This window comes from Glycine max, chromosome 12 (assembly GCF_000004515.6).
Source record: "Glycine max cultivar Williams 82 chromosome 12, Glycine_max_v4.0, whole genome shotgun sequence".
NCBI lineage: Eukaryota > Viridiplantae > Streptophyta > Magnoliopsida > Fabales > Fabaceae > Glycine > Glycine max.
The window spans coordinates 8,390,150-8,416,704 of record NC_038248.2 but is presented as its reverse complement, the minus strand read 5'-3'; the positions used below and the strand labels follow the sequence as shown (position 1 = coordinate 8,416,704).

The 26,555-nt window shown below is 28.7% G+C and overlaps 1 long non-coding RNA gene across 1 annotated transcript; it reads left to right on the top strand.

Moving 5' to 3' along the window:
* The first annotated feature begins 23,087 nt into the window (after window positions 1–23,087).
* Window positions 23,088–26,489, top strand: LOC102661722 (uncharacterized). Its single transcript, XR_417081.4, has 3 exons — window positions 23,088–23,229; window positions 23,592–23,745; window positions 25,866–26,489. It is a non-coding gene; the product is annotated as an uncharacterized lncRNA (long non-coding RNA).
* Window positions 26,490–26,555: the final 66 nt, after the last annotated feature.

Genomic DNA, 26,555 nt, shown 5'->3' with positions numbered 1-26,555 from the left:
AATAAACATAATATTGATTAATAAACCTAATTTGTTTATTGTTCTAAAATTTCTATTATGATCACATTAGTTAGTGATAAAATCAAGTTAAGTCTCATTTTTTTTTGTAAGTATTAACTTAATGGCTATATATTTCTGGTTGAGTCTCATTATTATGTTTGTTTTAATTTATGCTTACTTCTCTATTTTTTAAGTGTTTATTGTAATGATATGCTCGATTAGAAAAGAGGGAGGAAATGAAAATTAAATTATATTTTGTGTAAATAGGCAGTTTCATCCATGAATGTGTAGATCACTGATCAATTCATCCTTGAATAAGTCACGTAGGCTTTTTTCATTAACAATAACGGAGGAAAATGTTGAATGGATAAGTTTGTTGTACTTTTTTTACTATTGGGATCAAAATTTAAATTTTCATCTTTTGAAAACGAATGTATCCAATATTTTTCATTTTAGTTCCTTAACTAATATCCTAATTACACCAATTAATATTTGCAAACAACATTTACCTAAGCATCTTTAAATTCAATACATTATAGCTTTTTCTTTATATGGGGTGGAGTTTGAAACGCAGATAGCCTTTTGAAGTAAATGCAATATATATATTTTTTGTAACTTTTTGAATAAATAATTAAATCTCTTCAAAAGATCCACCTCAACATTTACCAAATACCTTTAGATTGCATAATTTTAGTAATGGAATTAACAGAAACTAATATATTATAAAAATATTTATTAATTGACAAATGAAATTAATAATATATACTATATGGTCCTTAATATATAAGACGTTTATAATAGAATTATACATACCAATAAGAATAAGTAAATAAGTTGGTATTATTTGTTTTTTAATATTACTAAATGCAAATTTTATAATTATTAATAATCATTAACTTGTGATTTAAAAATATTAAAGTATGAGAGCATTATACTCTATTATCAATAAAGAACACATAAACTTAAAAGTTTTTTTTTCTGAATATATACTTAAAGTATTTAATAAGTACTAATAATAATTATTTTAGGAATTACAAAATGTCTTATAAAAAAGATAACCAATTCTTTTTAGATTGTCTTATATTAGCAACAGCAGGAAATAATTGTTTTAAAAGTGTAAATTTTTTTGAGACATTAAGTAATTGGAGTCTTGATCTATGCTTCATTTGCCCTATTACAAGATTTATGACAATGATTTTTTTGTTAGTGGAGAAAAAAAATCAGTGATAAAAAATGATGAGCTTCTAAACCTAAAAAGTACCCTAAAAAAGAACCTAAAAAGTATTCATAAAATCTAACGATTATTTGCATCAAATTAAGAGACCAGTGCAAACAGCAAACTAGAATCTGCAACATACCAAATCCTAACTCAGTCTATTTGACAAATTAACCCAGTGGCGTGGCATTTGTTTTTATGAAAGTGAATAATCATTGAGATTTTTCCAACTTCGATTAGATTGTAGACTCTTATTAATAGCGTTTGTACCTAAAAAAAAGAAGGCACTCATCAATAGCTTAGATAATTTATAGAAATTTATTTGATGAAAATCATAATTGAACATCTTATAGTTTATCAAATGATAATGACTAAGAATAAAAAAAATGATAATGGCTATCAACGAATGGGAAGTATTTAAAAAAAATCAGAAAGACTTTATTAAAAAGATTAAATTATAAGAAATTATTTAAATATTTAATAAATTAGAAGGTTTATTAAATAATTTAAATTTCTAGTATTTCTTTTGATTTCAATGTTTTTATTTCAAATTTAAGAACACTTGTTAGCATTTTTCTTATAATAATAATTTTAAAAAATTATATTAAAAATATTTTTTTATTGGTTAATATTATTAAAAAAAGAGTATTATCATACATGTAAATTAAACTCATACACACACATGAATGACACAATAATATTTTTTTTTCTTTTGATTATCATAATCAGGATTTAACTCTTCAGTCATATCTCAAGATAGCCAATAAATTTCGATCCTTCAAATTAAATTCTATGATCAATCTCTAATATGAAATTTAATTACACTTAAATTTATTATCTCTTTTTAAAATTATATTGGGCAGAAATCGAAGCTAGATCGCTTCCCACACGGTATACCTTAACTTCATTTAATTTATATTAGGGTTACGTACTCATTGGATAAGCTCATCCAAGTAATAGCAAAATGATTTATATCTATTTATTGCATTAAGTAAGCTCAAACAAACTGAAATTCAACTTTTCCAAACATGTACCTACACTGCGGCGAAAAATTAGGTGATAGTTGAAACAGACATTGGATGAGCATAGCCCTTGGGCCTGGCACATAGTATAATTTTTATTCACTTTTTTTAAATGTTGCCCTTGTAGATATTAATTTAAATTGTTATGAACTGCACCAACCACTCTGGACCACTGACAACACGACGATACATTTTAACAGTTAGAGAATATAAATTGAGGTCTCTGAATTTATGATTTTCACTCGGTAGATACCCTACCCATCAGATTCTAAGCCCTAAACTTGGGTCTAGGTTACTTACTCGAGTCCTAACGAGGGACCACTTTATAAGAATTATAGTTCTTATCATAAACTTTGAAATATGATCGTGATGGCACGGGTATGACATGCATCACGAGGTTTAAATACAAATTTTGTTTATCTTCATTAGAAAAAAAAATAATTTAAAACATGAACATCAAATACAAAATTACTTATCATTAAAAATATTTTAAAGAAATGTAAATAATTAAATAATAAATAGATATTAATTTCTTTTAAAAAGAGTTTTGTTAATAACAACATGTGTCAAGAAATAAAATTTATTATTTTTTATTACTTAAAAGAAAATTATATGTACCAGCTGAGATTCAGCCTTCAAGTATTCAACAAACGATTCATTGGACTCCGCTGCGATAGCGGAGCAATGCAGGAAGGGTGCAACCGTGCAAGTGCGATAAGTGGCCACGAGTGATGATGCTTCCTGAATATAACTCCCACTACTTAAAAAAAAATATACTTTTAATATCGCTTATTAAGAATTTCATTATTTATTATTAATCATGTTGAAACCTTCAATATTGAAAATATAAACGTTTACAATGATTTTAAAAAAATCGATATTAAAATAAATTACACAACATCAATTTCTTTTCTTTCTAAAAATTAATGTTATTTTCTGTTTACTAACATCAATTTTTTCTAAAAATTGATTTTGATTTTTTTAATATTTTGTCTGATTTTTTAATTATCAACTGTAATTATATATAGCATAACTTATCATTTAAAGTTATATAAACTCTAAAAATAAATATAAGTTATCATTAAAAAGAAGTAAATAAAAACTAAATATAGTAAAATTAGAATAAGTAATCTATTTTATATAATAAACTGTTTATTCATAAAATGATAAGTTGATAAAAAGATTCCTAATAAAAATATTTTAAGCATTATTTTCAACAAAATATACTATCAAGAGTTATAAACAAAAATTTATATATATTAATACAGTATAATGTACTTAAATTACACACAAAAATTTACATTTTTAACTTCAATTCAAACATCATGAAAACATGCGTAATATCCTCCTATGTAGAGTTCAGGCGCAGGTAAATCACAGTTGCGAGACTCAACTTGAGCTTATAATCTTATATTCAAATTCAACCACTCAAGAATCACGGAAGTGCAAAGACATGAAGAAGATAAACCTTCTAGAGAATCCACCAATCATGCGTTGTAGGTTAGGCCTACATGATCTAAGTTTGCTCATCCGGCTTGTTTGTTCTTGACTTGAAGATTTGCTTGCTGTTTTTAAACCTCTTCTAAAAAAAGATAAATAACGTTAAAACCCTAATTAAATATATATGGTGTGGAAGCAATATAGAACCACATCGAACCCATTTTAAAAAATATAAACCTAATTAGAAATTATAAAAATAAACAGATTAATTTGAACCTAATATATATAAATTAAGGGATCAAATTAAATTTTTAAAAACTAAAACGACTAAATTGAACCTAACAAAAATCATAGGACCCAAATAATAACCTAATTTTTAATGTTTCAACTCTTCTAATAGACATCCAACAAAGCACCATGATTCTTTTACCAACTTACACTACATATTTTCATTTGAGTGATTTCATCCCAATTCCTAAACACAATAGCAAGAAAAAGATTAAGAGAGTTTATCATTTAAGATTTTTTTTACAATGAATTTTGTGAAGAATGCAATTGCATAAGTGCATATGGATGGTTGAATGATTATTTGGTTACATACACATACAAATATTTTTTTTATAGTATTAACAATGAAACAATCATAAAATATTTTTAATGAAAATGTGTAAAGAACAATTATAATTTGTTGAAGTTTAAATATTTTGGATTGTTTATTTGTCATGACATTATTGTTGTGTTTGTAACACATTAGGTCAAAGGACAAAGAGATAACAATACTTGACAAATATTTGAGTTACAAGACTTTTTTTTTTATCATGAGCATTGTTTGATTAACAATGGAGAACACAAGTCAAATAATATAAAATTTACTAAAATATTATTTTTAATATTAATTATCTTAATATAATTTATATTATCATTATATTTTATGAGAATTCAAATTATAAAATATATACAAATAAGTTAACTAATTGATAATGCAATTCAAAATATATAACATGATAAGGATGTTGCAACTAGTACTTAGATAATGTGAATTTAAAATACATGATAGGATAGGATTGATAGATGTAACTAGTAGATAATGTGAATTCGAAACAGATGATATGATAAGATTTTGTTATTAATAAATAATGTGAATTCAAAATACATGACAATTAATATACACTACTTGATAAACAAGAAAAAAAAAAGTAAAAATATATGGTCTCTTTTGAATACTTTATAGCTAAGACAAAAATTGTTTCAATTTTTTGAGCAATAAAAAGTTAAATTTTTGTCTTGTTATGATTAATTTTTGTTGTGGTATAATCTTTTTTTCAAATCAAACTTGGAAAAAAAATATTATCAGTGCCATAAATTTTAACAAATAAAATCAACTTTATATATTTTATAAAAGATTGCAATATTTTTCTTTTAGAATATTATAAGATATTTATTGTCCCACTAAGAAAACTTTTTATATCCGTCAATCTCTCTCTTCTTCTTTAATTAATAAGAGCCAATCTTATATATTATATTAGTATTATAGTAGATACGAAACTATATTTCTAGTTGGTTCGTCACGGACAATATATATAAGAATGTGGAGACAGGAAAGGAGACCCGTAATTCCCTCTGAATTCTTTTATACACAGTCACAAAGACACAACTAATCACAAATCTTTGGGAGAGGAACCTACATACCTACTTCCTCAAATTATCCTTGAGCTGAAAATTATATGCATAGCATATTTGGATGTGCGAGAGTCATGTCACCTATATACTGTATACGCAGAAAACCCAACGATTCTAGAAAGGTAAGTAACTATCTCTCTCATTAAGTTTGACAAATTATGTGAATGTGTGTTTGATTATTAATTAATTGAGGATCGTCCAAGCAGATCCTTTTCAGCTTAGGATTCCATCAACTGGGTGTGTCCCGTGCGTACATTAATATATCAAATCTTTGGAGTTTAAATTTATTTTATCAATGTGCAGTTTTTTTATATTCAAATATCGCATTAGATATTTGATTATTAAAAAAAATTCTTTTTTTAACATAAGTGTATTTCCAAGAATTTAAATTTAAAATCTCTAATTAAAAAAAATGCTAATTTCATTAAAAATATATATGTTTTATTACATATGAATAACATTGTCAGTTTATTGATTTTCAATAGTAATTTTGTTAAATTTTGATTTGATTAACATACTTATACATATAATTTGATTATAAATGAACTTCTGGGTAAAAACTTTTAAAATAAATTAAATAATTTCTAACGGTTAAAAAAATATTTTTTATGCATATTTATATGATTTTTGAAAAATTTATACAATTTTATGTATTATAACTCTTGTATTTTTATTTTTATTTATCTTTTTTCTTTCCCGTCACATTCCTTATTACATCTCTCATTTTCTCTCTCTCGTCTTCTAGAAAGTATACCACCATCAATTTCTTATCATTTCATATTAAAATTTACAAATCTTTAAATATAACTTTTAATTTATTTTCTTAACTTCAGTTTTGATTTGTATTTTTATTTTGTTAAACGAAAAAAAAGATTTCTAGTCTATTACCGTACCATTACATTACATTTTATTATGCCAGAATTGATTAAAAAATTATTTAATATAAATTTATGAATGTATAAAACTAATCGGACAAAAAAAACTAATCAACCAAGAAACAAATACTCTCTAATTACCATGTAAGATTGGGTCTTTGCACCTCCAGACAATGCCATGATGATCGATCCTGACTACAACTAAATTTTAAACATTGGGTCTCTCGAGTTAATCAATACAAACAAATCACTACTTTTTTTTTTAAACAAAACAACAAATACTACTTAATTACAAAGAGCTATTTACAAATGATCAGTAAATAAATCCTAGATTATAGTCATTTCAACAAATTTAAAATAATTAGTACTGGTCTAACAGATTTAACATGAATATAAACACACAGTGAATCAACCATTTCCATGAGAAGAATCAACAATAATTTGGAATAAACAAAGAGATTTAGTGTATACTGAAAATTGGGGACAATATATAAAACACATATAAAGCAAAACAAAATGTCAAATGAGATGAGATGTGAATGTTGTCGATGGATAATTGAGGATGCTATTATTAAGTTCAATTTCTCTTATTACAAACAAATTCCACCCTAGAGGCATGAATTTTTTGCATCTTATTTTTGAACTATGGAAGCCTCAGCTTTATTTTATTATCCTTCTTTGTCAAACAATTTTACTAGGTGGTCTACAATTGCAACCGCAACATCCATCGATGCATTCCTTTAAGCAACGAGGGCCAAAGCAATGTAAATGACCACAATCATGCTCTAAGTCGCACTTAGTACATGCATTCGCATTCGCAAAACCTGCAAAATTTGTTCACACAATCAACCTTATCAAAACCTTAACGCTACATTAAAAAAATGGTTTTATGAAATCAACATTTCGATTATTTTGCATTACATGCAACCTGATTTTGATAATAAATTTATTCTAAGTGTGTATAAGAGACAAACAGCAAATAAAAGTAGAGAGAAATACCGATTGTAGATACTACGAGAAATAAAACTATCGAGCAAGGAAACAACAATGAAGCTTTCACCATTTTGTGCCTCTGTTGTATTTCTTTGATAATACAAAGCTTTATTTCTGAGGATTATTTATAATGATAAACAAATTTTTGCTCATAATTAAGGATTAATTGTTATTTTTAAAAAGGATTATTAAATATGTGAGGTATATAAGTAAAATTGCATTTGACCTAAAATAAAATAATTTGACTTAAAATAATTTGACTCCATCACTTCTTTTTTTAGTTTTAAGATATATATAAATAAAATAATTTGACCAAAAATTGCGTTTAATAAAAATGTTTTATTAAATAGTTTTAAGGATTACTTATAAATATGTTCTATCTCACACACATGCCTTAATTTCAGAATAACAAATTACTCTATTTGGGCAATTATTGTGATTCGTTCGAAAAATTATGATACTTTTAAAAGGTAATCAAAATAATTACAGAGTAGCATAAAAATTTATTTGTTATCTTAATTAATTGATTTGTAACTTAACTATTTTCAAAATTCAAAATTATTTTGATTCATTCATAATTATTAAATTCATTATGATAAAATTAAAAAAATGATTTGATTTGTTTGTAGTTAATTTGATTAAAATTGAAAAAAAAATGCAATTTTGAAATAAATGATTTAATTAATATTAAAAGGTAACTTTTTAAAAAAATTATCGTATATATATAATTACATAATGAAAACTTGTTTGTGTTAACTTTTAAAAAAATGGATTTAAAAAATATTAACACAGGGGAAATAAGTTTTTATTGTTAATTTTTTTTGAAAAAATTAACACAAAAATTAAGATTTCGTTATGTCATGGGGAGTGCCAAAGGCTAGGGATATTTTTGTTAGAAAAACGAGTTTGTAAAAACTGAGGGGTCTAAATAGTTATTAGGAGTGCCCCGAACAATGCCGGTGTAGCTTTTGGGTAACTGGCCCTTATACTTTCTATTTCGGTCTAACCATCATCGGCTGCTGCTATTTTCACTCCCACTTTATTCTAATACACTCCCCTTTTTACTTTTTCCCAAACTACCCTGCTAATTACTCTCCTCCCATTTCTTTTTCTCTTCGATTTAATTCTCTTCCAGGAAATTTCAGTTTTCAAGAGTTAAAAAAAGCGTTTTATTAAGTTGTCATTGATTTTGTAGAAGAAAAAAAGTTGTCCTTAAATGTTGCTTTTTTAAGTTTCAATACCCTGCTAGTTACTCTCCTCCCATTTCTTTTGGCTATTGATTTGTTGGAAGAAAAATCAGAGAATTTTGTTTTAATGATGGATGTGCCTTGAAGGTGGGAACAAAAATTTGATATGTCTCATTTACCATCAAATGTTTTTTTGGGGAAAACACTAAAATATTAAAACATTAAAAGAAAAAAGAGTTCAGTTAGGAATTAAAAATATGCATGTAGTTTAACACGTGGTATGATGATAGCAATATTGTCCGCCTAAACCATGACGGGTATGATAGTATTTTTGGGATCTTTGTTGCTATGTCTGTGGATAGGTGTTGAAGGGGAGTGTGCTTTCTTTTTCTGAATGAGACTTATACATAGGAGGAAGATGGAGATGACGGGAGTGTGTTTTAATGGGTAGTTTGGGAAGAAAAAAAAAGAGAGAGAAAGGGGGAGTGGATATAGTAACAGCCACCATCATTTTATATATAGCGGGCCTTAAAAGAGTTTTGGGGCTTATCAGTTATCACTGTTCAAGAGTTTCCCGTTGTTTAATAATTAATTTCTCATTTCTAATTCCATGCAATATGCATACAGGATATTATTAACGGATAAAAAATACAGGATATTATTAATCCCACAACTTTATTGTGTTGGTGCTAGGACTGGGTTAGTGTTATTTTGTGATTTGATTCAAGCCTACTTTTAGAAAGAAAAAAAAGTTATCTAATAAAGATAAAATATAATTATAGTTTGAATCGATTTGAATATAAAATAAATTCAATTTTTTTTGAAATTTAAATTGGATTGATTATTTCACACATATTACATTAAACATTATATGCATATTACTTTCCTCAGGTATCAAAAAATACATTATATGCATAATAAATACCAGATTGATTGAAAGTGAACTCAAAATGGCCATTGATTGAAAGTGTAAGGGGGTTGATATACAAAATCTTTTTTTTTATCTCCTAAAATCATACATGCTTTTTTAGGAATTATATTTTTGGAATCGTGTTTTCTGAAAATGTCATAAATATGTTTAGTATGTTTAAGATATTTTTGATAATGAGAGATACAACTATAAAAATAAAAAAGAAATCTCCCTTCATGAGAATCCTAGAAAAGTTTTAGTAGAAAACTTAACTAAAAAATGATTGTCGGAAATGTTAGAGTGATTATTGGAAATGTTAGATTCTTGAAAATAACTTTTAAAATATTACTCCATTGTTCTATAATAATTATCATTTTATTTTTTTAACATTATTAATCATTAATTTTTACTTATATCATTTATAAAATTAATGATAGGTAACAAAAATTATAAATAAATTAATGATGATTGGAAGTTTAATTTTGTAAAATTTTTACTCATATTCATTTAATTGGGGTTTAATTTTTCTTTCACTATAAAAACATCATATTATTTTTTATTAAATTATATTATATTAAATAACTAAAATAATCAATAAATGGAAATAAATTGATACAAAATTAATTTAACTTTTATATATATATATATATATGTAAATTTTATTGATGGGAGATTATTGATATTAATAAAGTTATAATCCTTATCAATTCCTCACAATTTTATAATTTCTATATTATGTATGGAAATCAATTGATACAAAATTAATTTAACTTTTATATATATATATATATATATATATATATATATATATATATATATATATATATATACTTGTTTTAAATACTTTGCAGAAAGTAAGTTGGGCCACTGCTCGATTATGGGAGTTGAGTTGTGCGCTATTGTTAGAGCATTGGATCATGCTGCAAAATGACGTAAAGGGGTTGGTTTTACAAACTTTTTCTCTCAGAGGGTCTCTTTGCAAACAATTTTTGGAGGGGGTCTTTTTTTTAAGGTATCCCGCCAGCACCACCAGCGGGTTCTTCATGCACGGCCTTTTTTTTTTAAGGTATCCCGCCAGCACTTCCAGCGGGTTCTTCATGTTGTTGGATCAAGTGACCTCGGAATAATTAAGAAGGGGGGTTGAATTAATTATTAATGAACATTTACTAATTAAAAATCTATCCTTCTTAATGTTACTAGATTCACTTAGACTTTTACTACAATGTTAAGAAAGTAAAGAACAAAAATAAAAACTTAACCAAAAGTAAAAGCGATAATTAAAGTGCACAACGGAAATTAAATAGTGTAAGGAAGAAGAAGACAAACACAATAATTTTATACTGGTTCGGCAATAACCCGTGCCTACATCCAGTCCCCAAGCGACCTGCTGTCCTTGAGATTTCTTTTCAACCTTGTAAAAACCTTTACAAGAAAAGATCTACAAGGGATGTACCCTCCCTTGTTCTCTTTGAACAACCAAGTGAATGTACCCTCCACTTGAATTGATCCACAAGAGATGTATCATCTCTTGTTCTCAGTTACAACAACCCAAGTAGATGTACCCTCTACTTGTACCACAAAGGATGTACCCTCCAATGTGTTAAGACAAAGTTCTCAGGCGGTTAGTCCTTTAAAACTTTGTGAAGGGGAAACAAAAGATATCTTAGGCGGTTAGTCCTTTGAAATCATTTGTTTAAGGGAAAGGGAAGAATCAAAAGAATTCTCAAACTATGTCGTTTTGAATTCTTTGAAAAGGGAGAAGGGAGATACAAAAGAATTCAGACGGTTAGTCCTTTGTTCTTTTGGAAAAGGGAGAAGAGAGACACAAAAAAAATTCAGGCGGTTAGTCCTTCTCGAATTCTTTTTTGCAAAGGGAGAAGATAATGAAAAGATATAGCATACTTTTGTTTTCTGTGAAAGAACAAGGTTTGGAAACCAGAAAACTCAGAAAGCTTTTGGCAAATGAAAAAGAAGAAGAAGTAGAAGTTCAAAGAGATGTTCAAAGAGATTCAAAGGTTGTAAAAGTATATATGAAAAAAAAAAGATATTGAAATGCAAGTCAAGGTCTTGCTTTTATAGACTTTTCATGTCTAGTTAAGAAAAACTATTGGAAGAGTTATAACCTTGAGAAAAACTTGAAAACCATTGGAAGAGTTATATCTCTTAATTTTTATTCAAAACTTGTCACTGGTAATCGATTACCAAAACAATGTAATTGATTACACAAAGCATTTTATGAAAAGATGTGACTCTTCACAATTGAATTTGAATTTCAATGTTCAGATACACTGGTAATCGATTACCAATATATTGTAATCGATTACACCACTTAAAAATCAATTGGAACGTTACAAATTCAGTTAAAAGCTTTTGAAATCAAACTTTGTCACTGGTAATCGATTACAAGTAATTGGTAATCGATTACCAGAGAGTAAAAACTCTGGTAACCTAGAAAATTTTGAGAAAAACTCTTTTGAAAAACAAAACTGTGCTATGTTTGTTTTTGAAAAATCTTTTCAATACTTCCCTTGTGAAGTCTTTTTGATTTCTTCTCTTGAATCTTGAATTCATCTTCTCTTGAATCTTGAAATCAAACTTCTCTTGATTCTTGAATCTTATTGATTTCTTCTCATGAAACTTGAAATTATTCATGATCTTGAACTTGTTGACTCAATCTTGAAATCATTCTTTGGGCTTTTTGTCATCATCTTTGTCATCATCAAAACTACTTGAATCAACTTGATTCATCATCATGAAGCTTGCTTCTACACATGCATGGGGTTCCGCCACTCTCATTGGCGAGATACCCCATGCCCACCATCAACTCCATGCATCCATCCATCAGCGCAACATCATCCATCATCCATAGCGATTTCCGCCAGTCAAAGTGGCGAAATTGCTTTTGTTCATCCACGTGGATCCGCTAGTTGGTCTGGCGAGATTGGCTTGGCCTTCATGCAGAAAAAAAAAGACATGGCTTCATGTAGAGTAGGTTCAATCCCTTGCTTCATGCATGCTTCATACTGTTACGTAGGGTTCAATATAGGTTTGTAGAAGAAAAAAAAATTCAAGGCTGATATTTTCAGGTTTCAGAACAACCTTTTAATTTTTTTTGAACGTGAAAGTCATCCTCTTCCCTTTGCCTTTGCCTTTAAATAGGGCTGCAATATCCACCAAATACACGATCCACGCATTCTCTTCTTGTATTGTGCCTTTGAGTTTTTTGAGTTTGAGTTTTTGGTGGTTGAAATTTTTTTTGCTTGGTGGTGCTACTGAAAGATTGAGGTGTTATTGAAAGCTTCAATTAGGTATGATTTAAATTTTCATATTATTGAATTTTAGCTAGTAGCTAGTAATTATTTTAGTTAGTAATTCTTTTAGTTAAGTTTTCAACAAAATATTAGATAGTATTAGGTAGATGTATTTAATTTTTCGAAGTATTTTATAGTGTAAAAATAATCTAATGCTATTTGTTATAGATAGTAGTAGGTAGATGTGTTTAAAAAAACAATAGATAATATTAGGTAGGTGTGTTTAACTTGTCGTAGTTATGGCCAGTGTAAAAATAAATTAATTTTATTTGTTATAAAAAAATTATAGATAGTATTAGATAAGTACGTTTATAAAATACTATATGTGTTTAATTTTTTATACATATATGTAGTGTTAAAAAAATATTTTTGTTTAAATTTTCGTAATGTTATTTGTTATAAAAAAAATTATAGATAGTATTAGATAGGTGCGTTAAAAAATATTTGTGTTTAAATTTTTGTAATTATTTCTAGTGTAAAAATAAATTAATGTTATTTGTTATATAAAAAATTATGATAATATTAGATTATGTTCGTTTAAAAAATACTATCTATTTTTTAATTTTTTGTACTTATTTGTAGTCTAAAAATAAATTAATGTCATTTGTTATAAAATAATTGTAGATAGTATTAGGTAGATGCGTTTAAAAAATATGTGTATAATTTTTCGTAGTTATTTCTAATACAAAAATAATTGAATGTTATTTGTTAAGTAGATAGTATTAGATAAGTGCGTTTATAAAATTTATGTTTAATTTGTTGTACTTATTTGTAGTGTAAAAATAAATTAATGTCATTTGTTATAAAAAAATATCGATAGTATTAGGTAGGTGCGTTTAAAGAATATTAGCTATGTGTAACCTTTCGTAATTATTTTTAGTGTAAATCCTGAGTGTATCTTGACAAGTCTTAGGATGAGAATTTGTTATTAATATTATCTTTATTTAAATATATTTGAATATGAATAAATAGGAAGACATTTTTTCTTTAGAGGACAAGATTAAATTTTTAAACTAAACACATAATTTTTGTGGTGCAGTATTAATGGCTTCTTCATCATGTTTGTCAAATATTTCAATTATTTCTGATCCTGTTGAGGGTGACGTGTTGTGGATGCAAGATAAGCATATTTCACAACATATTTGGTATGAGGAAGAAGATAAAAAACTACATATTAGAATAGTTGTCCCCACATATCAAGGCCAAGAAGAAATACCAGAAGAGATCATTCCTCTACTTCGTCAATCTGGTTTTTATTGGATTATAAAGATGATGCATTTAAAAATAAATGCGGCATTAATCACTGTCTTGATAGAAAGATGGAGGCCGGAAACACATACGTTTCACATGAGAAGCGAAGAGTGTACTATTACTCTTCAAGATGTCTCTGTTTTATTAGGTCTCCGTGTGGAGGAGTCACCGTTAATTGGTCTAACAAACCTTAGTTGGACTGATTTATGTGAAGAATTGTTAGGAGTTAGACCAGAAGAAGGTGAACTTCAAGGCAATATGATAAAATTAAGTTGGTTGGCTCATCATTTTCCAGATTTAAATAACCATGGCAGTAATTTAGAACAGGTAGAAAGGTTTACCCGTGCATGGATCCATCGATTCATTGGAGGTGCCTTATTTGTTAACAAAAGCAGTAATAAAGTTTCGGTAAGATACCTGCAATTTTTACAGGACTTTAGAGAGTGCAACACGTATTCGTGGGGGATCTACTGTACTTGGTTATTTATATAGAGAGATATGCATCACCACCAATTATAAAACTAAATCAATTGGAGGTATGTACATCTTAATACAAATGTGGGCATGTGAACGATGTACAACTCTAACTCCAAGAAAGACTCCTCCCATAATAGAAAACAAACCACTTGGACACAGGTTAGTTGTTTAAAAAAATTAGATTTCATCTTAAAATAATTAATAATGTAAGTTACGTTAATTTATGATTTTTTTAGGTGGCTGCGACAGGAAAATCAACATATTGGTAATGATGATTTGAAACTTTTTTGTCGCAAACTAGATATTATGAAACGATATGAGGTAAAAACATTTAAATTTATTGGTTAAATAACAATTTGGCATTTCATATTTCATTGAAATTAATCAAAATTGGAACTATCTGCAGTTTGTCTAGGAGCCTTACTCAGCAATTGTTATGCTAGTGTTGCCTCCAATTTGTTTAGTTGGAAGTGTTGCATGGTGCGTGGTAGTGCCACAAATTTGTTTCCAAGTCATTGAGTGACACCAACCCGATAGAGTTTTGAAACAATTTGGCATGCAACAACCAATTCCAAGTTCTATTTCACAACCATTTAATATTCATGGCATATCTTTGAGAGGAAAACATGAGGAAAATTGGGGCAACTATTAGGCCCAACGATCAATCAATGGAACAATTGGGCTGATTTTAGGATCGACGCTTATCCACGACAAGAAGGTCTACTGAGTTTTAACTCCGACTATATGGTGTGATATAGGCATAAAACAAAGATGTTTGTTGATCCTAAAAATGCAAACATGGCGACACTGGTATTTTTTTTCTGTCATATTTAACTTCAAATAATTTATAAAATTTGAGTCTATTGAGTTTGAACGCGTGATAATTGTAGGCTAAAGTTGCAGAGACGTTACCGTACATGATGTCGCCACAAGGGAGAAATACATGGACGGTTGACGATCTAGTGCCATATGTGGAGAAAATAACAATTTTATCTGAAGAGCAGGATAGAATAACTGAACCTCTGTCACATGGTCAATTTTCAGCCCAACAATTAAATATTCTCCAATCAAGTGTTGAAACTAAAGGCATAGCCAAACGAAGGGAGACTGTTGAAGCCAAACCATATATGACCCACAGATGGCAGAGCGTGGCCATGGAATGTATTACACACCACCATCGTTTTCTAAGTATCTGGCACAGATGTACCAGTATCCATTCGAAGCTCATCAAAGTGACACGTCTGCAAGCGAACATTCATTAGGTGGTGTTGTAGAGACATTCGAATTTTTCATGGCCTACTATGACCCCTTCATAGTAACAAGATGTTCCAATTGAAACACCTAATGCCTCATTAGGTACTCAATGAAATATACCCGGAGCAATACCTAATATGGATGAATTATTAGGTGTTGATTTGTGTCACCAATTTTCTCTTGAGGCTAACCAGCATGAAGAGGGGGGCCATCGTGGCAGAAGAAATCCTGACAGACAGACACGAAGATGGGATCGTCCATGCGGCACATCCTCACGACATCACCGACATCAAGACGATTGATTTTCTTTTTAGTATTTAAATTTGTTTGTATGTTTTTAATTTAAATTTTAGACTTGTATTATTATTTATGTTATGAATGTTAACAAATTGATCAAGTTTATGGCGGGCACATAAATATAATAATAACTAATTTAAAAAACAAATTGATCATCGATAGGTTCCATTTCATTCAAGTAGACAAACAAAATACATAAATCAATCCATGTGTGACTTCCACATTCAGATTGCATTGGACATCGACGTCTGTTGTGTCCTTCTCTTCCACATCTACTACATTTCTGTCGGTGCTCAGATGGTTCCAGCCAATCCATCTCATTCCTTAACCTTGTTGATTTTGGCCGACCTTTCGCACGAATTGTAATTGGATCAGGGATAAGTGTCCATGGCTCATCAGAAGGAGAAATAGCCGCTTCATTCCCAAGAGGCCACCATTGCGCGAAATAAGCTTTTAGTATGTGCTCATTTGTGTAAACAACATCTACATATTGGAAGTAATTCATGCTCACGTAACCACAAGCAACAATAATGTGTGAACATGAATAGTGAATAGCAGAATACTTTTCGCATTGACAATAATGGTCATTCAAGTTAATTGCCCACTTTTGTCCGCCACGTTGCGTTCTAGGATTGAAGATCTCCTCTACTTCAAACCTTGTCGAATGGATATCATAGACGAGGACGATGTGCGAACAAGCTTGTTCTTGATTTTTTTTGAAGTTCTTTAACCTTAGAATAATATACTTGTCCTTCATGTAATTGTCTTTGGACTTGGCGACCAGGATCAACAAAGTACTTTCGACACCTACTATATGTTGATTTCACCAAAGCTGTTATGGGTAGGTTGCGACAATCCTTTAGTACCTTATTTACACATTCTGAGAGGTTGGTCGTCATGTAACCATATCTACGTCCTCCGTTATCATAAGCCATGCTCCATTTTTCCTTTGAAATGTGATCAATCCATGTAGATATGGCTGGACTCAACTGACGAAACTTTTCTAAGTTATGATCAAATGTATGTTTGCAAGGAGTGTAGGCTGCATCAGAAGGTTTTGTTAGCAACAACAATTTGAAGTATATATGATACGTCAATTAACATCATATTATAAATTAAATCTTACCCAATTTCTTCAACATTTCTTTATGTTTGGCGTTGTTGAATTTGCGATTGAAATTGCTTGCTATGTGTCAGATGCAGTAAACATGATAACCATGGGGAGGTTGCCAACCAAGATGCTTGTTAGCAACAACAGACTTTATACTCGCATGACAATCAGATATGAGACAAATATCATTTTTTTTGTCACGTGTTCACGCAAGTGTGCCAAAAACCATGACCACGTTGTTAACAGGGTCCCACGGTATTTCCCGTATAAATGTGTGCCGTCAACTTGCATGATTGACTTACAATAATTAAAAGCCTCTTTACATTGACCGAAAGTCCAAAATACTCTATCAAGCTGACGGTGTTCACGACTCATTGTGTTGCCAACAATAAAATCATCATGCAGTATTTGAAAATAGGATCTAGGAGAGTGATTTTGCATGTGTTTTAGCCACGACGAAAGTTTCGCATATGACTCTTCCCAATCGCCGTATTCAATTGCAATCGTTTTTTGTTTCGCCATCCATGCTTTTTTTGTACGAAACCTTATAGGAAAATGCAGTGTTTATCCTTTCTTGAATCAAAGAAACTTTTATCGATGGATCTTCTCTAATCATGCCTGTTAATAAATAAGAAAATTTAAATAACCAAAAAAATGCAAAAGTATGATAATGTGAACATAAAACACGTACCTACTACACAAGTGGCAATGAAATCTGAATCAAGTTTCTCATGATCTTGTGCCATACTCATATTTAGACACGTGTGTGGTCCACCCCATTGTGTCACTTTCCATGAATCGGTTTTTTTATATAAAATTGCCTTCATATAAAATGGGCAAGGACACTCTGCGCTTTTATTTGGACAACAAACGTGTGATTTGGTTTCAAGAACTTTAAAACTTTGATGCACCTTCATAACATATTGTTTGAGTGCATTTTTTAAAGCATCTTTACTATCAAAATCCATACCAACATATAATTCTTGCCCAACATTAAAAGTAGATGGCATCTCCAAACCGCAAATGTCCTCCTCATCGGGATGACTCCAATTGATATTGTTATAATGAAAAACATCATTCCAAAATGGATTTTGAATTCCATCTACACCAAATATGTAACAAAATAAAGTTCATGTCAATTTCAACAAAATTTTTATTTATCATTAAATACAAATGTTATAAAATGATTAATGTATTCAACTCTTTTTAAAATTGAAATAAATATACCTTCTCTTGGTTGAACCATTGTAACTGGTTGAACCATATCAGCAACTTCATAATCTGTATCAGATATACCATCAACACTATTATCTTCATCTAAAGAGTCTTCAACGTATGAATTGCATACAAGATAATCATCATCTTTATCTTCATCCTCATGTAAATTGCTTACATTTCTTGGCGGTTCCGTCTCATTATTAGATAAATTATTTCCACATGATCTAACAGAATTTGCAGAATGAAACGCAGAACAACCAGCAACATCCTTTTCTATGTATAATTATGAAACTGACATTTGTTCTTGTTGACGAAAACTTTCGATCATAATTTCAACAGCTTCGTCATCACAAATTTGTAATGCAATATATTTTCCTGAAACTAAAAATTTGTAGCTTATACAAGAAATAATTTCATTATTTGCTAACCTTACCTTTTCTCCTTTTTTTTTAATGCATTATAACTCATTGCACAATTAATTTGAATTGCTTTTTTACTGCCTTCAAATATTATACCGATATTCTCTCCATATACCCTTCCATTAAAATATAAGACTGTTATAACAGAATTCATCTTATACCAAAATATACCTACAAATTTTTTTTATAAATAATTAATCAAATAAATAATCATACTAACAAAAATTCAACTCCGAAGTAATTTTATTAACACCAAAATTAAATACTCTAAATCTAAAAAATAACACACTACAAATTATAAGTTAATTCTAAAAAAATATAAATCTAATAAATACTATAGATCAAATAATCTTCAATTAAAATGGGTATTAAAATGGGAGACATACCAAAAAAATAACAAATCTTCAATTAAAAACATTTATCTATATCTAATAAATACTACATATTAAAAGTTCATTCAAAAAATAATTAAACTTCATCTCGGAGCAATTTTGATAACTTAAAAATTAAATATTCTAAATCTACAATTAAGATTGAATTATTTTTTAAAAACACATAGTATTTTTTAAACGGACACAACTTTATACTATCTATAATTTTTTTAAACGACAAATAACATTGAATTATTTTTATATTACAAATAACTAAAAAAATTATACACATATATTTTTTAAATGCACCTACCTAATACTATCTATAATTTATTTTTTAAAACAAATGACATTAATTTATTTTTACAAAGTACAAAAAATTAAAAACAATTAGTATTTTTTAAACGAACGTAACCTAATATTATCTAAAATTATTTTTATAACAAATGACATTAATTTTTTTTACACTACAAATAAGTAAAAAAAATTAAAAATGGATTGTATTTTTTAAACGGACGCAACCTAATATTATTTATAATTTTTTTATAACAAATTACATTAATTTATTTTTACACTAGAAATAATTACAAAAGTTTAAACACAAATATTTTTTTAACGCACCTAACTAATACTATCTATAATTTATTTTATAACAAATAACGTTACAAAAATTTAAACAAGAGATATTTTTTTTAACACTAGATATATGTATAAAAATTTAAACATAGTATTTCATAAACGCACTTACTTAATACTATCTACAATTTTTTTATAACAAATAAAATTAATTTATTTTTACACTAGTCATAACTACGACAAATTAAACACATCTATCTAATATTATCTACTTCTTTTTAAACACATCTATCTACTCCCGACTATAACAAATAACATCTATCTAATACTATCTAATATAATATTAGATTATTTTTACACTATAAAATACTTCAAAAAATTAAATACATCTATCTAATACTATCTAATATTTTCTTGAATTCACTTATATTTTATTTTAAATATAATTACTAACTAAAATAATTACAAATAATTAAATATCAATTCTAATTATATTACCTGATTGAAAATTTAAGTAATATAATTACTAACTAAAATAATTACTAACTAAAATTGAATAATAATAATATAAAAATTTACGTCATACCTAATTGAAGCTTTGAATAACACCACCACCAGTCATATTTTGTTTCAAACACCACAAACTTAAACTCCAAAAACTCAAAAACATTCAATCAGAAGAGAAGAGAAGAATGCGTATTTGGTATTGTAGGTGCAAAGACTCGTATTTAAAGGCAGAGAAAATTTTTTCCTTACAACGTAAAAAAATAAATTAAAGCCTGTTATTTCTGGAACCCTATTTAATTTTTTCTTCATTATTTCTGAAAAGTCTATGAACCCTAGCAAAAAGACACAGTCATGCATGAACTGAAACCTACCCTCATGGCACTGGTGGAACAGCTTAGCTTGCACCAATACCACAAATGACATTGGCAGAACAAGCATGCACCAATACCGCAAATGACATTGGCAGAACAAGCCTGCACCAATACTGCCACTTTGACTGGCGGAAATAAACACATGGATGATGGATGGATGCATGGAGGTGAACTGACATGGGGTATCTCGCCAATGGGAGTGGCGGAACCCTATGCATGAAGAACCCGCTCCTGGTGTTGGCGGGATACCTTAAAAAAAAGGACCTCCTGTAGAAAAAGTTTGCAAAGAGACCCTCTGAGGGAAAAAGTTTGTAAAATCACCCCCTTACGTCATTTTGCCTGGATCATGCTTGGTCCCTAGGGGAAAATTTTGTTTGGATTGAGACTGATTTTAACATGGCTTCTCAGCTCTTCAATCAATGTATTCTAGCTTTTCATCCCTATTTTAGGGAGGCTAACATGGCTCACCATGTGAGTCCTGGTTTGCTTTATTTTGATGAACCTCCTATGGTCTGTATAAGCCTTTTATGGTAGGATTTTATTGGGGTTTCTATCCCGAGAGATGTTAGTGTCTAATGGCTAAGACCTCCTTTTTATATAAAAAAATACTTATAATGATAAAATTTCATTATCTAGAGTGATTTTATTTGATGAATAAAATTATTTTCTTTAAAAGAAACACTTAATTTTATACCAACAAGTTGTTATAAAAATGTATATAATAGGATCAAAACTCCAAATCGAATAAAGATAAAAATAAAACCATCACATACTTGCCTTTAATTACATAAATTCTTTCTCACACTTGGTTTTAATGATTAATGGGATTGTTCATTCTACTCTTAATGTAGGAAGGAATGTAGCTTTTAGGAGATATTTAGAAGGAGAAAAGTTTTTAATTTTTTTTAGAAATCATAGATTGAGAAATTTAATTTTTCATATTTGGTATGTATTTTTTGAAAATAACATTTTTGAGAAAAAAAAATTTGAGAATATTTTTTAACCAATTTCACCCAAAAAAATTTCTTACTTTCTGAATTTAATTTCTCTTACTGTAATAAAAATATCATGTTATTCTTTATTAAATTATATAATATGGTAAATAATTAAAATAATTAATAAAAATATGCATAACTCTTTGATTCTTAAAAAAATTATTTAAAAATTTCAATAACCAACCAAACAAATTTTATTTATTCTCAAATAATATGACTATGAGGAATCATGATTTTTGGGTATGAAAAAAAATTTTCCCTACCAAATGTCCTAATAATTGATGGGAGACTATTGATATATATTAATAAAGTTATAACTCTTATTAACTTCTCACAAATTTATAATTTTCATATCATTGAGTGCGTAAATCAATTAATACAGAATTATTTTAACTTAAATAATGATTTCAAACATTCAATATACATGTATTTGTATTAAATATTTATAAAGATAAAATTTTATTATCTATAATAATTTTATTTGATTTGAATAAAATTATTTTTAGCAAAAGATATACGAAATTTCATACCAAAACATTCTTATAATTTCTATGTATATAATAAGATTACTTGAACATAGTGGTTAACTCCTAAAAAATATCATTCTCAAATCCTAATAGTAATAATGTCCATTCATTTATGAAATTGCTTGAATTTGTATATTGATTTGTTCACATCAAGCATATTTAGGAGCATGATTCTAAGTTGTGATCTGCAATCGCAATTATGGCAACAATATTGTTTCGGAGTAGTCTGCACAACCGCATCAGCGTGCAATCGCACTGTGAATTTCAATCACACAAAATCCCACTCTTTTGTAAAAAATAATGGATAAAGATTCATATTTCAATTTCCCATTCTAACTTGTAAATGCCAATGATCCAATAAGTGTGGCCGCAAGGGATGTTGAGAGAGACCAAATCTTAAAATGAATGAAATTTTATACTATTTTGTAAATAAAGACACACCAACAATTAAAATAATTGTAAAATTCTTATTTTAGATTCAATTTAAACATATATTAATTTCACGCGGCAACAGCCACAATCTATATCACAGCAGCTCTGTTGGCCGCAATCACAACCACCATTTAAAATCGTGTTTAGGAGTCATTTAAAACTCTAGTGTGTCTTTTTCGTATTACGACCTAGGATGTCATCCTAATTTATTGAATGTGATTGAGTCCAAAATTAGATGCTCAATTGTTGTATGTTCGGTTGGCCTATTTATCAGACGATTCACGGTCCCTTAAACATCGAGTCTGAAATTAAGGTGTGAGTGCTTCTAACGATTGGTGTCTCTTAAGATCGAATAATAGTCACTTAGTATTTATTAAGAAATAGTAGTATCCAACAAAAGTATCATGAACGGTGAAGATGGTCTAAAACTTTATTAAATTTCGGTTTTATTCTGTTCCCGAAAAAGAGAAAACGTTAAACAGATGCTGTGCGCACCTACCAAACCTTTTACAGCTCTCGTCCCATAGCCATGTTCCTGTGTACTATGCACCACTCTTGTGTGTGTCCAGGTTCAATGAACCAAGCCACTTCCCTTAATATTTCTTTATTTCTAACTTTTTCCTATTTTCGACCATATGTGAGAATATTTAAGGTTTAAGCCCTAGCTCTCTTTCGAAGAGGAGCGGCCAAGAACTAATGGGCCAAACCCTTTGTATCCGTACTAATAAACTTGGCTCCTCCTCCTTTACCCACATCTTCATCATCTTTAAAATCTGAGATCAACTAATGGTACGTTTATAATTCATGGCTTTAATTATATTTGATATAACCTATATATGCTTAATTCACCTTATTATAGACACCTTTGTTTTCTCAGTTCTTGATACCTGATATATATATATATATATATATATATATATATATAGTCCAAGGCTGTTATAATATCCAAAATACTTGGAGTGGTTAATTTCTACTTAGTACAACAAAAAAAGAAAAATATATCATATCCCTACTTTTCAGACTTCAGATGCTCCAAAATCCAAAGTTACAAATTGATGGGATGTAAGAAATTGTGCATAGAAATATGATGGCCGGAAATATTTTTTATGAAGAGGTCTTACTATATATTGATCTGTGGTTTGTTGTTACAGTTTGCAGGGGAGGTTTTTCTTGTGGTCCATTGTATCAATCAGTAACCCCAGCATCAGTGAAAGGTGGTTTTTGATAGCAACATTAGCTTCTTGTCCTTGATCTATCGGATCAAAGTTCAGTGTCCCTCAAGAACCAAATAGCAGTTGCTTTCAGGTACTTTTATGCTATTTTTGTATGATCCTATGAATATTCTTATTCATATGCCAAATTAGGTTTAAATTGGGTTATTAAACTGACTTCAGGGATGTTTTTTTTTCCTGCTATCTCTATTCATTGGTTATTTGTAAAATGATAAAGTTTTCCCTTTTTTTAAATAAAAATGATGGCTCTCTTAAAAAATTGTGGTTGTGGCTAATTACTTTGTAATCTATGTCGGGAAAATAAGTAACAATGGAGTAAACAAATAAAGAGATCGATCATTTCCATGCTTTGATGAGTTATAAATTAAATATTCTTCAACAACCAAAATCACATCACAAAGATGCGTGCATCACTGGGCAGGGGCAGGTCTTGGATTTTGTATATAAGGATAGGTCATTGGCTAGTGATGTTTTCACGTTGTGAATTGAAGTCTTAAAATTATAGAATTAGCCAATAGAAAAACGTACTTTGATTTGGGCAGCCATTAGCTAAAGTAAAATATAGCAGCAAGCTCTTAATTAATTGGTGTTATAGCTGCACAAATTAACTAACCAATCACAAAACTATACATATTTATTTTTTAATTGTGGATTTTTTAAATCTTTCTTAATCAACTTTTTCTTCTTAAAAAATGTTTGTGTATTTTTACATTTTTTAACTATAAATTATTTCCCGAAACCTAGATGCAAGGAAAATGGAAAGTACTCGATCTTAAGTCTCCCAATTATTTACTTGATGCCAACTGTAATAGAATATTCTTTGTGTATCCTCTAATGCTGCTAGCTAGCTTAGTTATTGACTCTGACACGTCAGTTCAACCGTTCATTGGTCATCAGTCTTCATATAATATAACTTAATAAAAATGATTTATACGAGTTTCACTTTTTATCTAATTAGTTATATTTATTTTTAATTTTATAGTTTTTAATAAATTTAACCAATAAAAAAATTTAATTAAAAATCAAAATAAATCCTCTTCAGCCAACTTTGTCTGCAGTCAAGATCTAACCAAATCACAAGCATTAATTAGTTATTTTACAATAATTAAATAAGAGAGTATAATAGATGGTGCAGTTTTTGTTGCAGAGAGATCGATCTATCGGTTAAGAAAAGTGTATTGTTAGGCATTAGCATTCATCGTGGACATTCTTTTCAGTTGGAAAAACTGCAAAGTGTCCAGTTTAATACCTCTCAATCATTCATACATGTTTTTTTTTTTAATAATTCAAATTTATCACAAATTTTAGAATGGTTGTGAGATTGTGTCCAGTTCATTCAAAATTAGAGAGGATCTCTTTCCCGTCATCATTTATCTATTTATTGGCACACACAAACACAAAAGAAAAGTTTGTTGTTAAACTACCTAATGTGTTTGAATTACAATTGAAAAAAATGAAATTTAGTTGAACTTAATTATGTAAAGTTAAGTTTATCTAGAAGTTGTTTAATGTAACTTAATTTATGTTTTGAAATTTTCTCAGTTAATGGACAAATAAGAGAATAATAGATTTGGGATATACATCAGTTTTGATAATAATCATGTTCAACTCAATCAGAAAAGAATTAAGCAAGTGTAACTTTTCATGAGGAGTGAACATAAGTTTGGGTTCTCAAATGCCAAACCAAACACTCCCAATGGTTTACCTTAATATAATATTTTAAGATCACAAATTATTTTTTAATACAAATATTGAGTGTATGTTTAGTTTCACCTTAGAAAATTGATTCTAAATACAAAATTGATTTTAGATAAATTTTTATATGATTGGTTTCATGTTGTAAGAAGATTTTAAAATTGATTTTGTATTTAAAATTGATTGAGTTGAAACAATTGAATAACTTTTGTGTTAGATAAAAAAATTATATTAAATTTTACTCTTAATTAAATTTTATAACAAAAATATCTAAATATAAATCATATCATTTTAAAATTCATTTCAATCAAAATTAATTTCATTCAATATCAATATTATTAACATTGATCCAAACACACATTAAATATATTGTGACCAAAAGTTATTCATATAATATTTGTTATGAATGCCGTGGTATATAATTTCATTAATTATTTGATTAGAAAGAGATATGAAGAAACAGGTGCTAATGCCATTTTTGTCAATAATTTGGAGTAGGAAATACAAATCCGGGTTTATTTAAGATGAAGATGTAACTTTAGTTAGAAGCCATGAGTTGGATCGATGGTGGTGGTGATAGCATGATAAAGTGGGACAAAGGTTCATGCGAGGCCTTGTGCAATTTTCTGACTCATAAATATGTTCCAATTGCATGCTATGAATGCACTATGCAGATCCTTCTACTTGAAAAACTACTAAGCAGCAACATGGCACCCCAAGAGGGCCTAATGGTCATGCTCAAATTACCAATGCACCCTCTTTTAAAGGACGACTATGCATGATCTCAAGTCTTCAATGTAATGAATTTGTAATTTTGTACTCCATGGCAGCTTGCAAGTGTGCTTCATTTAGATCATATGCTCTTGTACCTGCTGAAGAGAGTTCCCCTTGGAAACTTCAAAACCTGTCACTTTTTTAATCCTTTATCGAATACTAGCTTTGTTTATTATAGCAGTAAGTCTAAGATTTTGCATTCTATGGTTGTAATAGTACTGTTGAATTTTAATTCCCCGATGCTGTTTGCAGCAGATAGTATTAAATTATTATGGTCACGTGAGTTATGTATGAATAGTGAAAGTTTGATTTCCTGTGTAATAATATCATATTGTGAGTTTATCTTCACTAGTTTCTCTCTCTCTCATCACGCGCTTGGATGCACACAAGAACAAATTTTATCACAATTTCTTT